The sequence below is a fragment of the Montipora capricornis genome, chromosome 6, assembly GCF_036669925.1.
Source record: "Montipora capricornis isolate CH-2021 chromosome 6, ASM3666992v2, whole genome shotgun sequence".
Classification (NCBI taxonomy): Eukaryota; Metazoa; Cnidaria; class Anthozoa; order Scleractinia; family Acroporidae; genus Montipora; species Montipora capricornis.
The window spans coordinates 20,413,143-20,425,642 of NC_090888.1; positions in this window are offsets into that span (position 1 = coordinate 20,413,143).

Here is a 12,500-nt window from a genome sequence, read left to right on the forward strand (position 1 = left end):
ATCAAAGCAGCCATCGGTGCGTTTTGAGGCGGAAGATCGAACTTAATTAAACAAGCCTAGTAGAAGGAGAAGGAGAAAGAAAAGATATGCATATGCCTCTCGGACGTTTAATAATATAACTCTGAAGGAGTGGGCTGCTATCATAGCGTTGAACACGCGTGCTGATTGACTTCTCAAAAGTCCGGGTATCCTTTGCTATTCACCTCCGAGCAATTCGCTCGGAATCTGCGCCCAAAAATGTTGTAATCTTTGCACGAAGAAATAGGTTATAATCATATTTTTGTGGGTTAACTGACTAGCGACAAAGGGCGACAAATACTACCGACTACTGACAAAACGAGAAAGAATTACCAACTACCAACAAAAAGATATTAAGCGACTACCGACATGGACCGACATTATCGATATTTGTTTTCAGATCAGAAGAGCATTTTGTAGTTTTCTTAGTTTACGAAGTAACCACATAAAAGGTAACTATAGAATTTCCTGTCATCTTCTTACATTTTGGCCGGAGAAGAGCACGGTCTCCCTTTTCGCTGAACAGCTTCTGGTACTCGAGCCCACGAAACCTCCCCCTGTAACATCATAAAAGTGATAGTGAGTTGTTGTTGTTGTTGTCGTTGTTTTTGTTCCGAAAAGGCGAAGAAGTCACAATCGAACGCCACCGTAGCCGGGTTCCAGTCGACAAAGATAAACATGCAAGAGTATTGGAATTGAAAAAAAAACATCTGACAGGATTTTTGGGATTGAAGGGGCAAGCTCTCCAGTTTGGAATTAGTGGTTTCTCGCTTGACAAAATCGTCCAGGGGAAAATGCGAGAAATTTGCTATAGTAACAGATGGGCAGTGGCAACTAGAACGAGCAAACTTATTATCTGATGAAGGCAGCAGTGAGCTCAACGGTAAGTCGGAGAATGCTCTATTAGTCTGAATAGTTTTGGCACAATCGTGAATGCCGGAGTCTATAAAGTCGGTAAGTCTTAGAATGCTTTATTAGTCTGAATAGTTTTGGCACAATCGTAAACGTCGGAGTCTAAAGCGTACATCCAGATGGGCAGCAAAGTACTATACGCATGACAGGTCGTACTATCCTGTCCCTCAATCTGTCGTGCCCCTTTCAGCTGTTGCAACGATGGCACCTTTGCCAAGTTAAGGAATAACACCAGGAATGAAGGAATTGGTGAAAAAATGGTTAGAGAGGTACAGACCAGTACGCTAACGGACTGTTAGGAGTGAGACAACAAATGATAAAGCCGGGGCATTGCCGCCTACTGCCTACGCTGTTCAACCCATCGGCAACGAGTCTGAAGAGAAACTGTCATTCCCTGAGGAAATCGGTATCATCTGATCAAGATGTTCGAGAATCACAAAGATATGTGACAAATTCTGATGACGACGAAACCGAAAATGAAGAACATCTATAGCATTTGTGTGTTTAGACTTGTGACTGTATGTAGTAAATGTTACTTGTCTTTATGACGCTTGCAACGATATTATTACTTCAAGAGAGGATACTGGGACCGAGAAGCTGGGGTATATAGATGGTTTTGACAATGACATATCAAATTCTAAAATCAAAATCGCAAGGTGTTTATCCCGCATATTGAATTTCCGAATTGTCACCTTGCGTGACACCATGATACAAAGTTATTTGGTTGAAAAAAAAGTCTATGCCTTTGAATATCAGCAATCTGAGCGTTTCAAGTACATTCGGGAGATGTGTTCATACACATATACTTTATTTCATGAGCGAAACGTAAGCGTTGTCATCGTTCGTGTTGATTTCTGGCCGCCATATCGTTGCACAACCGTGGTGCACCAACATGGCGGCTCCATAAAAAAACTTTATAAAGTTGCGTGAAACACTTCGACAAAGAACTCAGAAACGATACGTTGCACAGACCTGAGAATAGGTGAGGTGATTCATGAATGTATCTCCTACAACATTCCAAGTTCTTGGTTTATTTTATTAAACGGTTTCGTTGTTGTTGTTGTTGTTGTGTGACAGTGAAAACGTTCTATACACAAAAACAAACCAGAGCTAATGAACTTTAAGAGCAATCAAATGATGCAATCTTACAAGTTACTAGTTTTACACGTTATATGGGTCTCAAAGTCTTGTAACTAGGTCAATTTTTATAATACATATCAATAATTAACGTGCATTGTCATCAACTATTAACGGAGATTTACATACCGACAACCGACAAAGATCAAAAATGTTAACCGACTACCGACAAAGTGACTGAATTTTAACCGACAACCAACAAGTGGACCCCCCCCCCCCTCCCCCCCCATTCAGACCCTCAGTGATCTGCCGCTTTCTGAAGTTTCAGATCCTTTTTAGGCTGCAAAATTATTGCTATACTCAGGCAGTGAATGATATCCCCATTGTGAAATACAGAGGATTGGAAGGTGGAATGTTGAGTAAGCCAATATATTAAGACCAGAACACACAGAGATCTATCGAAAGAGCATATTCTGTGCCCTGGTTTGTTGGGTTGTGATTATAATAAGAAGCTCCCCCATCTTTTATCTATACCTTTCGTATCACCATCTGAGTTAGTGAATACCCTTGGTTTGATAAAGCTAATTGACCAGTTTTCTAGTGCGCATCCCGCCAACATAAAGCAAAGTTTAATTAAGAGAGTCAGTAATTGTAAGACGGAAGATTAAACAAACAGTAAAAGTAAGAAAAGCAAGGTAAAAAACAAGTAAATCATTCATACACAGTGCTGAAATTTTGAAAAAAAATACTGGTAATATGAAATTTATCTAAGTTTAAAAAACGCATGAAATATGGAAGAAGTTTTAAAGAAGTGTTAGGACTTGGAAATAGAAAGTACCAAAGGTAGTAGTACCTAAGGACCATGAAAAGCAAAATAGAAAAACTTTTAGCTATTATAAGCTTTGTATTTTATGATAAAAACAACTAGTCATTGTATCATGTTGTTCCTGTATCTTCAACCTAAAATTTCATCTTTCTGAGCAACCTCAATTGTTAAAATAATAATTATAATAATAATAAAATTTTCGCCTAGCACTTTGTAGATGTATGGCAAACTCAATGTTAAACTTTTTTCACTCGGAATAACATGTGATTTTTCAAGCAAAAGTATCGTTTTGAAGCTCGCTTATTGTATTTAATGTCGGTCGTTCTCTTCTCCTCTGGTATAATGTACCCCCAAAGTCAGTTTGTGACGATGCTAAATCTATGTTACGTTACATTACACCGAGGATCAAGAAAATAGAGGCACCCTTGAAACTCAAAAGTCAAGAACGGGGCAACTCACCTTTGCCTGTTCTTTGATCGGGCAGCTTTTTCATAAGAGTAACGGAAGGACTGGCTGTTTACACGCGTAACACATTTACTTAAGAAATTTAAACAACGTTAATGAAATGAAAGACATTTCACACACAGTAACGGGGAGAACATCTACTATGATACAATCAAGACAGCTGAATCATCCCCGAAGTAAACGGCACCTAGAACTCCCGCCATTTTTTCCTAGTAGGAAAAAAAATCTAAAGGAAAGTGGCTTTGCAAGATATCATTTTAAATGTGTTGCTTACGCACGTATTCAATTTGATTTTCCTTGCGAGAGGAGGGTGGTCCCACCCTATTATTTGTATAATGGTTGGCGAATTGTTAAACAAATAAATGCTCAATTTTAATTAACCAGAAAAAATGACTAACACCCGCACAACCTAAAGAAGGTAGATAACACCTGGCATTTTGAACTCTAACCTATATCTCTAAATATTAAGTTCAGCTGTGGATATTACCGAACGCGTTAATTTTAGCAGCGCAAACAGAATCAAAGTTTAGGCGAATATTCTAGACAACGCACCTTGCAGCGCTTTTTTTTCGGGTCAGTAGTGATGAACTTTATTTTTGTGTCAACTCAGTGTACATGTAATTAACTCTGAGGCACTTATTGGGGACACTATGAAAAACAAGCTAGTTCCCAAGGTCTTCTCGTCTTTTAATATGGCGGCGGGTCGAGAGAAGACCCTGGCACACAGTGAACTGAAAGGATCGCTGATTGGTGCTTTCTGACATGAACTCTGATTGATTTAATGTCGAAAGAAAGATGGCTGCTAGTGAGGACAGCCAGAAGAAGAACAGAATTCGTGTTTAATGATAATCATTTTCAAGATTGTAGCTGTTCCGTGAGAAGCAGCCGCAAATTAAATAGCATAACAGTCAACATGAATTCGCCGTTTTTTCACGTTGCACGGTGATCTACATCAGGCTTCGATTCCAATTAACGCTACGTTGGCTTTTCACGACCTCTGGAATAGGACATAATTGTGGTTGAAATACGTAACGGTAATGAAGTGATTTTATTTCGTACCTACCCGTTTTTTGGTTGATTTTGGCGTTTCACCATTGTAATTCCCTAACGCGAGCATTGTTACTGTCGTTCAGTGTTTTACCATGTCACATTGTGTTACAAATTATACAATTGTACAATACGGGTCATAGATTATTGACCTGGTTGTTTTGGCAGTTGTATGTATGTGGCGCTGTTGACTCGTGTGACAGCTGCAATGAAGGCGGGTCTGTAAAATACAGGTCACATTCCACAAGTCAACAACTCCAATAATCAATAACTACGCCAAAAGTTTCCCCGACACCTGAAACAACTTTTTTTTTTTTTTTTGAGTGATTAGAGCCAGGAGACACTATTGGTGTTGTTTATTTGTCTGCAGCACAGTGACATGTACACTCACCTGTGGAATGTGACCTGTTTTACTTTAATAGACCTGGAGCTGCAGTAATCCATATTCGTTCCCATATCATCTCTTCCACACTCTTCAGCTAGTGGTGCACAGACAGATATAGCTCGGTCAGTTTTCATCATTGCCTTTTACCTTCATTAATAAAAAAATATTAATCTCCTCACCCCAAACAAAGTGCATGTCATCTTGTAACTTTCCAAGAGGGTTATTTAAGATTGTGAAGTCTTAACGATAATTATTAGTCTTGAAAAAAATTGTAAGACTTATCATTATAGTGTTATTGACCTGTCCATTCGCTAACGACTTCCATTTCTGCTTCATCTGTTTTTAAAAAAAATATAAATATGTATGTTATTTATTATTTGTTTGTTCGAGCAGCTGCAAGTTGAAGTATTGGCAGCTATTCAGCTGATGTGGACCTGCCAAACCCACCCACCCATACATACACTCGCGAAGTACAGCTACAACACCGGGAACTTCATCCCCTACTCTTCTCGAATATTGTGTGGGTCTCTCAGTGAACTTATGAACGTGAGAGATATTTGTGAGACGAGGCCTACGGTTTATAGTCCTTATCCGAGAAGACTAGCTTGAAAGTCTAACCATTTGCGGATGTTATTACAAAGGCAGCACTTTCTCATCACATATTTTAAGACCCTGAGTGTTGGTCCGGACGGAGTCGAACTCATGACCTCCCACATGGCAGCCCGGTGCTCAACCAATTGAGCTACCAGTATTCTTTAATTGTGTACACATGACCTCTTTCGCCTAGTTTAAAGCATCACTCTCCTGTGAGTTTTCTTGCACTCCAATAATTTGAGTTGAATTATTGATTTCAAAACATGCTTTGAAAATATTCTCTAGCATGGCTCAAGTTGAGGCATTACTGTCTGAAGATGTGGTACATCGAGCTTTTTGGGGGGAAGATTGAGAGCTGGACAGGTGGATTGGAAAATAAAATTGAAGGTAACACAGCACAGGAAATTTGCAACGTCACCAGAATGGTGGAATGGTAAGGGCAGGAGAAAAGATAAAATACTGTAGTGTGGGTCACTTGATCTGTCATAATCATATCGCTTTGTCTATTGAAACTCTCAAGAAATAAAGACAAATGTGGATGCAAACTCTCTGAATGGAGAGAAGACTGTCAAGGAATATCAACCGTTAAAGAGAAGAACAGATACTTGTCTACAAATACCTATTTTTCCTTCAAATGCCACAGCATAAACTGTCAAATTCCGTTTTCTTTGAATCTTCCATTTCTTGTGTTACATGTGAACCTAGGCAGTTACCAGTAAGGTAAAGTCTGCGGAGCCTAGAAGGCACATCAGGCCGGCGCTTATCTCCGGTTTCTGTAGCAAGAAGCGACTAGGAGTATTTCTACTTCCCCCTGGATGGGATGCCAGTTCATCGCAGGGTTACCCCTAGCATTATATTTTTCGGTACCCATTTATACACCTGGGTGGAGAGAGGCACCTTTAGAGTAAAGCGTCTTGCCCAAGAACACAACACGATGTCCCCGGCCAGGACCCGAACCCGGACAACTCGATACGGAGTCGAGCGCACAAACCAGGAGGCCACCGCGCCTCCCAGGCAGTCACCAGTACTACACTTAAAATAACTGGCTCCTGGACAACCCAATGCAATTTACTACTGCAACTCACCAGTGTGAAGATTGTTTACATTACTCATTACCACGAAGAGAGAGAGAGAGAGAAAGAGAGAGATAGATAGATAGAGAGAGAGAGAGAGAGAGAGAGAGAGAGAGAGAGAGAGAGAGAGAGAGAGAGAGAGAGAGAGAGAGAGAGAGAGAGAGAGAGCCAGAGGCACGGGCACTTTTGTAACGAAAAAAGGGAACTTTTGTAACGCGATAGGGAACTTTTGTAACAGCCGTGCATTTTTGTAACAAACTGGGACTTTTAGCATTAACCTTGTATTCCATGGCCTGCTAGTGTGCATACTCTTAAGAGTTAATACAGATTCAAGAGAATAATTAAGAGTACTGTCATTTTGGAAGTACTGAGTTAATTTTGCTGAGTTGGTTTTCTTTCCTAGCATTTGTGTACAACATCCAACTCTTTCATTCCCGGTAATTCACATGATAAAATTTAGAGAAACCATCTGTCAATTCATCCAGTTATTTATTTGATTGTTTATCTCTATAATTATGAAAGAGCAGTTTCAAGCACTTCATTTAGAAGCCGTAGCACACAATTCAGACATTTATGCATTTTTAAGGTATAGCTTCTTCTGCTTCGCTATTTAACCTGGTTGTTCACAATCCGTTTAATGCTAATCCCAGGTTAAAAAATAACCAAGGAGCTTATTTCTCAACTCCCAAATGTTGTTCAACGCTGATATTTGCCGAAATTTTACATTAGAGAAAGTCAATCTTGAAAAAAAAAATTATACGCAAAAGAAACTTTCAACCAAAAATTGAAAAAAATGAAACCAAATTTTATGGTAATCCTGAATTACGTTAATCCGCTTTTGAACAACTGGGCCCTGGTTAGCAAGACTGGAACAATCAAACTTATTTCTTTACACATATTAAATAAAGTGTTGACAGGAACCCACTGGGAACTCTGAAAAAATCCGAGCACCAGGTGGGATTTGAACCCACGACCCTCGGTGATCTGGTCGGATGCTCTAACCACTGAGCTACAGAGTCAAATAACGACTGACAGCATAGCTCATAACTGCATCACATTTAATATGTGTATTTATTATATGGCTATGTCTCACGAGGACTGGGAACTACAAAATTCACGAATTTGATTGGCTAAAATCGATATTGACCGCGGTCTAGATTTTCCCATCTAGACCGGCATCTAGACCGGTAGTGTTTTGCGGTGAAAAGATGCAAACTAAAATGCAAAAATATTGAGTATTTTCTTCTACCAATATTTATTTATGGAAGTGCCAAACAGCATGATGACAAAAGAGAGGATGACGAGCAAACTTTGACAGAATTAAGTTCAGCTCATCGCCACTCATCGCCGTTCGCAAGCAAAATGTCAGTTAGTACAAACCATTGTTCATGTTTGGCCATATAATAAACATCTTATTAACCGAGCTAGGTCGGTCTGTATGGGAGAATCTTGACCTCGGTCGCTGGTACAGCCCTCACTGCGTTCGGTCTGTACTGGCGACCTCGGTCAAGATTTTCCCATTCAGACCTCCCGCTCGGTTAATAAGAACTAAATCATTCTCACATTCGCTTATATTTCTTTACTCCTAAGAAAATCAATTGAACGCCCATAATCTTTGCAATGTTCATAACTCACTTATATAACTTCAAATGCAAGCAGGTTGGCTATCCGAGCATATCGAATATATGCATTTAACTGATGAAATCTTCCATCTTTGCAGCAATAAATTCAACTGAGCTTTAACAACTCAAATTGTAGGCAACGCATACCATGAAAATGGTAGCAATAAACGCAGCAAAGCTCATTCATGATTATTGCCCATAGATGGCAGCAATAAACGCAACATAGCTTGGTCATAACTATGCCGATAATCTTCACAGCGTTTACAACTCACTGAAAAAAAAAAAATCAAATGCGAGCACATTGGCTATCCGAACTTATGAAATATACGCGAGTGATGAAATCTACCATCTTTGCACCAATAAATTCAATTGAGCTTTAACAATTGAAATTGTAGGCAAAGCCTACCAGAAAATGATAGCAATAAACACGACATAGCTTATTCGCATTATCCCCATAGGAAGCAGCAATAAACGCAATATACTGTAGCTTAATTATGATTACGCCCATAATCGTTGCAATGTTTAAAACTCACTGAAATAATTCGAATGCAATCACATTGGCTATCCTAGCTTATCGAATATACGTAACTGATGAAACATCTACCATCCTTGTAGCAATAAATCAATTGAGCTTTAACAATTGCAAACTGTGCATCACTGACACAAAAAAGAGCACGTTCTGCAGCTGAGGCTTTCTCCATGAGTTTCGATAACTGCAACGTTTTGCTAAAACAACAATCTCGCAAGCACTTTAATTCAAGAGTCGTAATCATGGTAAATAGCGGGATTTTTTAGGTCAACATCAAAAGCAGTTGTTTCTCCTTTGCATTTGCAAAAGTCTAAAGAGCGCTGATTTATTTTTTGTTGGCCAAAAAGAACAAATTGCTATTGAAAAACATAAGTGACCTTGGTTTATGATGACTAACGTCGATCCAGTTAATATTTCTCCATTGCACAGTTTAAATACACAAGCATTGCCTGTTGAAAATACTCAACAGTTTTGAAAGCCACTCTATTACCAATGATATCATAGTTAATATTAACTTATCCCATCAAAGAATAAACTTTTTACGAACACTTGCAAAAGAGGATATTTAAAACAAATCGAGGCATTCAGTCTGTGGAAGTTGTAATCACGGTAACTCCTGAATTCACCCAAAACTAGGCCCATTCACGTTGAGCTTGACACTCCCCTTTGGAGTACTTCTGACCAGGGAGTCAGGTAAGTTGGCGTCACGACGATAGGCGCATAAAACGCGCAAGGGTTGAAGAATGGCTCCCGTGTCAGGGTCATCCTTTAACAGGCGGAACTTTTTCGTGATCATGCTTTGTGATGATATTTCTCAAAAATAATTCAATAAATGAAACAGATTTTCTTCATACACGATCATATTTCCTACCAGCCAATCAAAACGCGCGTCTGACAACGTATAACCAAATTCGTGTGATGTCACAGCCCTTGTCACAAACGTATTTACACACCCTCATATAAACACAGCTATTGACCAATATGAGTGCGCATATTATCCTAATTATTTTATAAAATATTGTATCTTTTAATTTTTTACAATCTTGGCTCGCTTGGTTCATGGCTTTGCCGCCAACAGACTGTGCAAAGAAAAAAATCTTCTTGTAGCCATTCTGGGGTTCAAGAGGAAAAATGGGGGAGTTAGGATTTAATTAATAGCACCTTAACCACTGCGTGACTAGAAATTCACCGGTAAACACCTAAATGAAATAAAATTCTGAAAAATCTTCTCGAAAGAACAATTTAAATATAATGGAAAGTGCATCCATAGAAAAATGATTTCACGAGATGTACACTTAGGCAATTACTCGCAGTCCAGCAGATGGACTTACAGATATGGCGCATCATATTTCGTACTACTTATCGCAGTGTCTTGTGAATGCTATCTTTGTCTATGAAATGAATCAATTGTATTCGTCATATCCCTTTTTCTTTTTGCCCCCGCAGGGATTTCGCCCAGAGGCGAAATCCCGAGGAGGCACCCTAGTAGCTTGCGCGTATATTAAAGATAGTACTTACAGTTCAAATATGCAGTCGGTATACTAGAAAAAATCTCGATTTGCTCGAACAGGGGCCGCGAGGAATCGGTAGGTAATGATGACGTTTCTATTGTTTGCGCCCGCAAGTACGAAATGGTTAGGATGACGTAAAGCAGAAAATCCCAAAGGGAGTTTCTGAGAGTTTGTGCATTGTGACATGACAATAAACAGGGGAAGCAGTCAATAATCCAAAGTCCCTATTTGGGGGGTGCAGAGTATTATGAAAGGAAGCGCATGGTTTAATATTTTGTGTCAGTCGCATCACGGCGTCTGTTCTCGCCGTTGTCACGCTGAGGAGCAGCTGATTTTAAGGTGAGAAAAACTTAACTTATATATATATACTGTAGGAAACAGACAACTTTTTAAAAGACATGTTTCGGCATGCTTATGCCATCATCAGTTTAATGAGTTCCTAAGTGTGAACAGTTATAAAGTCTTCGGGTAGATGAAAAAATTATTACAACATGACGTAATACAAAAGCGGGTACTATTTACAGCGTGACACCAAACATCAAGGTGTAAACTAAAACGTGAGAAAAGTGTTGTAATGCTGCAATTGTATGTTAAGTTCCTGTTTGATCTTATTTATATGAAAAGGTTGTTTGAGTTTTAAATCAATTGAGTTGCTGGCAGAATCCAGAATACTAAAGCACGAAGGGGAGTATTTGCTCTTACATAAAAGAGATGTGTTGAAATGTGTTTTTATCGCTTTCCGTGTGTTCCTTTATCCTGGTAGAAAAGTGGCGACTAGTTTCGCCAATATAACGGGAATTACAACCCGCGCAAGAAAATTGGTAAACTACCATGGATTTTAGAGCAATAGGAGTACGATCTTTAACACTAAACATGTTTTTAATTTTGAATGAAGTGAAAACTAATTTGATAGTTAGTTTTCACTTCATTCAAAATTAAAAACATGTTTAGTGTTAAAGATCGTACTCCTGTTGCTCTAAAATCCATGGTAGTTTACCAACTTTAGCTACGTATTGTAAAAGCAATAGCACAAAGGATCTAACTAGTTATTAAAGTTATTGTTATCTTCATGCAAACACAGTTGAATAAGATACTTATTTTCTCTGTTACATATATCCTGCTACATCATTGTTACACAAGGAATAATAATGATCGTTCTGATTAACACAATTTTCTTGCCACTATGCAAACAAAAATTATATATAATAGCCATATTTTGCATAGGCAGTAGTTCCGTTTTGTTAGTTATACAATATTTCTACCAATTTTTCAATTAAATAACACTAGATATAGTAATATTGTCACTAAACTATATCCCATAATAAACTTATTTGTAAACAACTGCGACTTTGTTCATTGCAAACATCCTATTGCCTTTTCCGCCTTGCCTTTTCTAGCCTGGATTTCAGACTATTACTTCGACTCATTTTCCCCCTGAGAGAGTAAAAACAACTCAAAGTAATCGTCTCAACTTCAGGCTACACCTTCTCTGATCTGAGTTAAAAGACTATTACAACATTACAACAGTCAATACATACGGTATCGGCTATAATAATTTGCAAATAAAAATAATGCAGCACTTTGCATCGCGGGGGCAGCTGTAGTGTCAACTATTACTAGTATATATTCATGACCAAATTCTCAGTTTGTTTTGGAGCCTCTGGGTGCTTGTTTGACAAAGGGTGTGGTGAATCTATAAAGGCTATGAATATTAATTTAAAACGCCCCTCTGACCTCTTGTTTACGGCTGTTAGAACAGCACACAAGCAACATTCTGGCATGTAAACCTATCCCCAATACATTTTTCATGGTCATTTACCGCTGCAATGAGTCAAACATTCAACTGTGAATGAAGATATCCATATCCCCGATAACGCAAAACCGCGTAAAGTTGTTTTTAAACCCTAGTTCCTTTCCAAATTATAGAAAAGAGTTGAATTTTCTCTCACTTATTTCTACTGTACTATTCTTTATATTGATTGCACTTTTGTTTCTTACCTCTTAAGAAATCACATCGAAAGCACTTGTTGGAACCTCTAGCAAATAGGGACGTTTTGTAACGTCGCCAGTTTTGAGACATTGGCAAATAAAAAAATCCACCAAAAAATAAGAAAACATCCAATTCACTAAATTCTTTCTTTATTAGATTACCAAAAGACGTCTTTAACATCCCTCAAAATTTGGTTGATGTTGAATGTTTTAAAAGGGCTCAATCGCTTTATGAAACCAGCGAAGCAAAAAACGGGCTTTTTCTGAATCGTGATTCTTTTCATGGACATGAAAAGTCAAACGTATAGACGGTAAAATTTTCCGGGGCGCAATACTTCCAATTTAAATTACTGTGGTAATTGAGGGAATCGTGTGGCATATATATGGTAAGGTAAAAGCCACAATTTGGTAAGGAAATGGATTTAAAAGCTTTTTAAAAGGTGCTTACCACG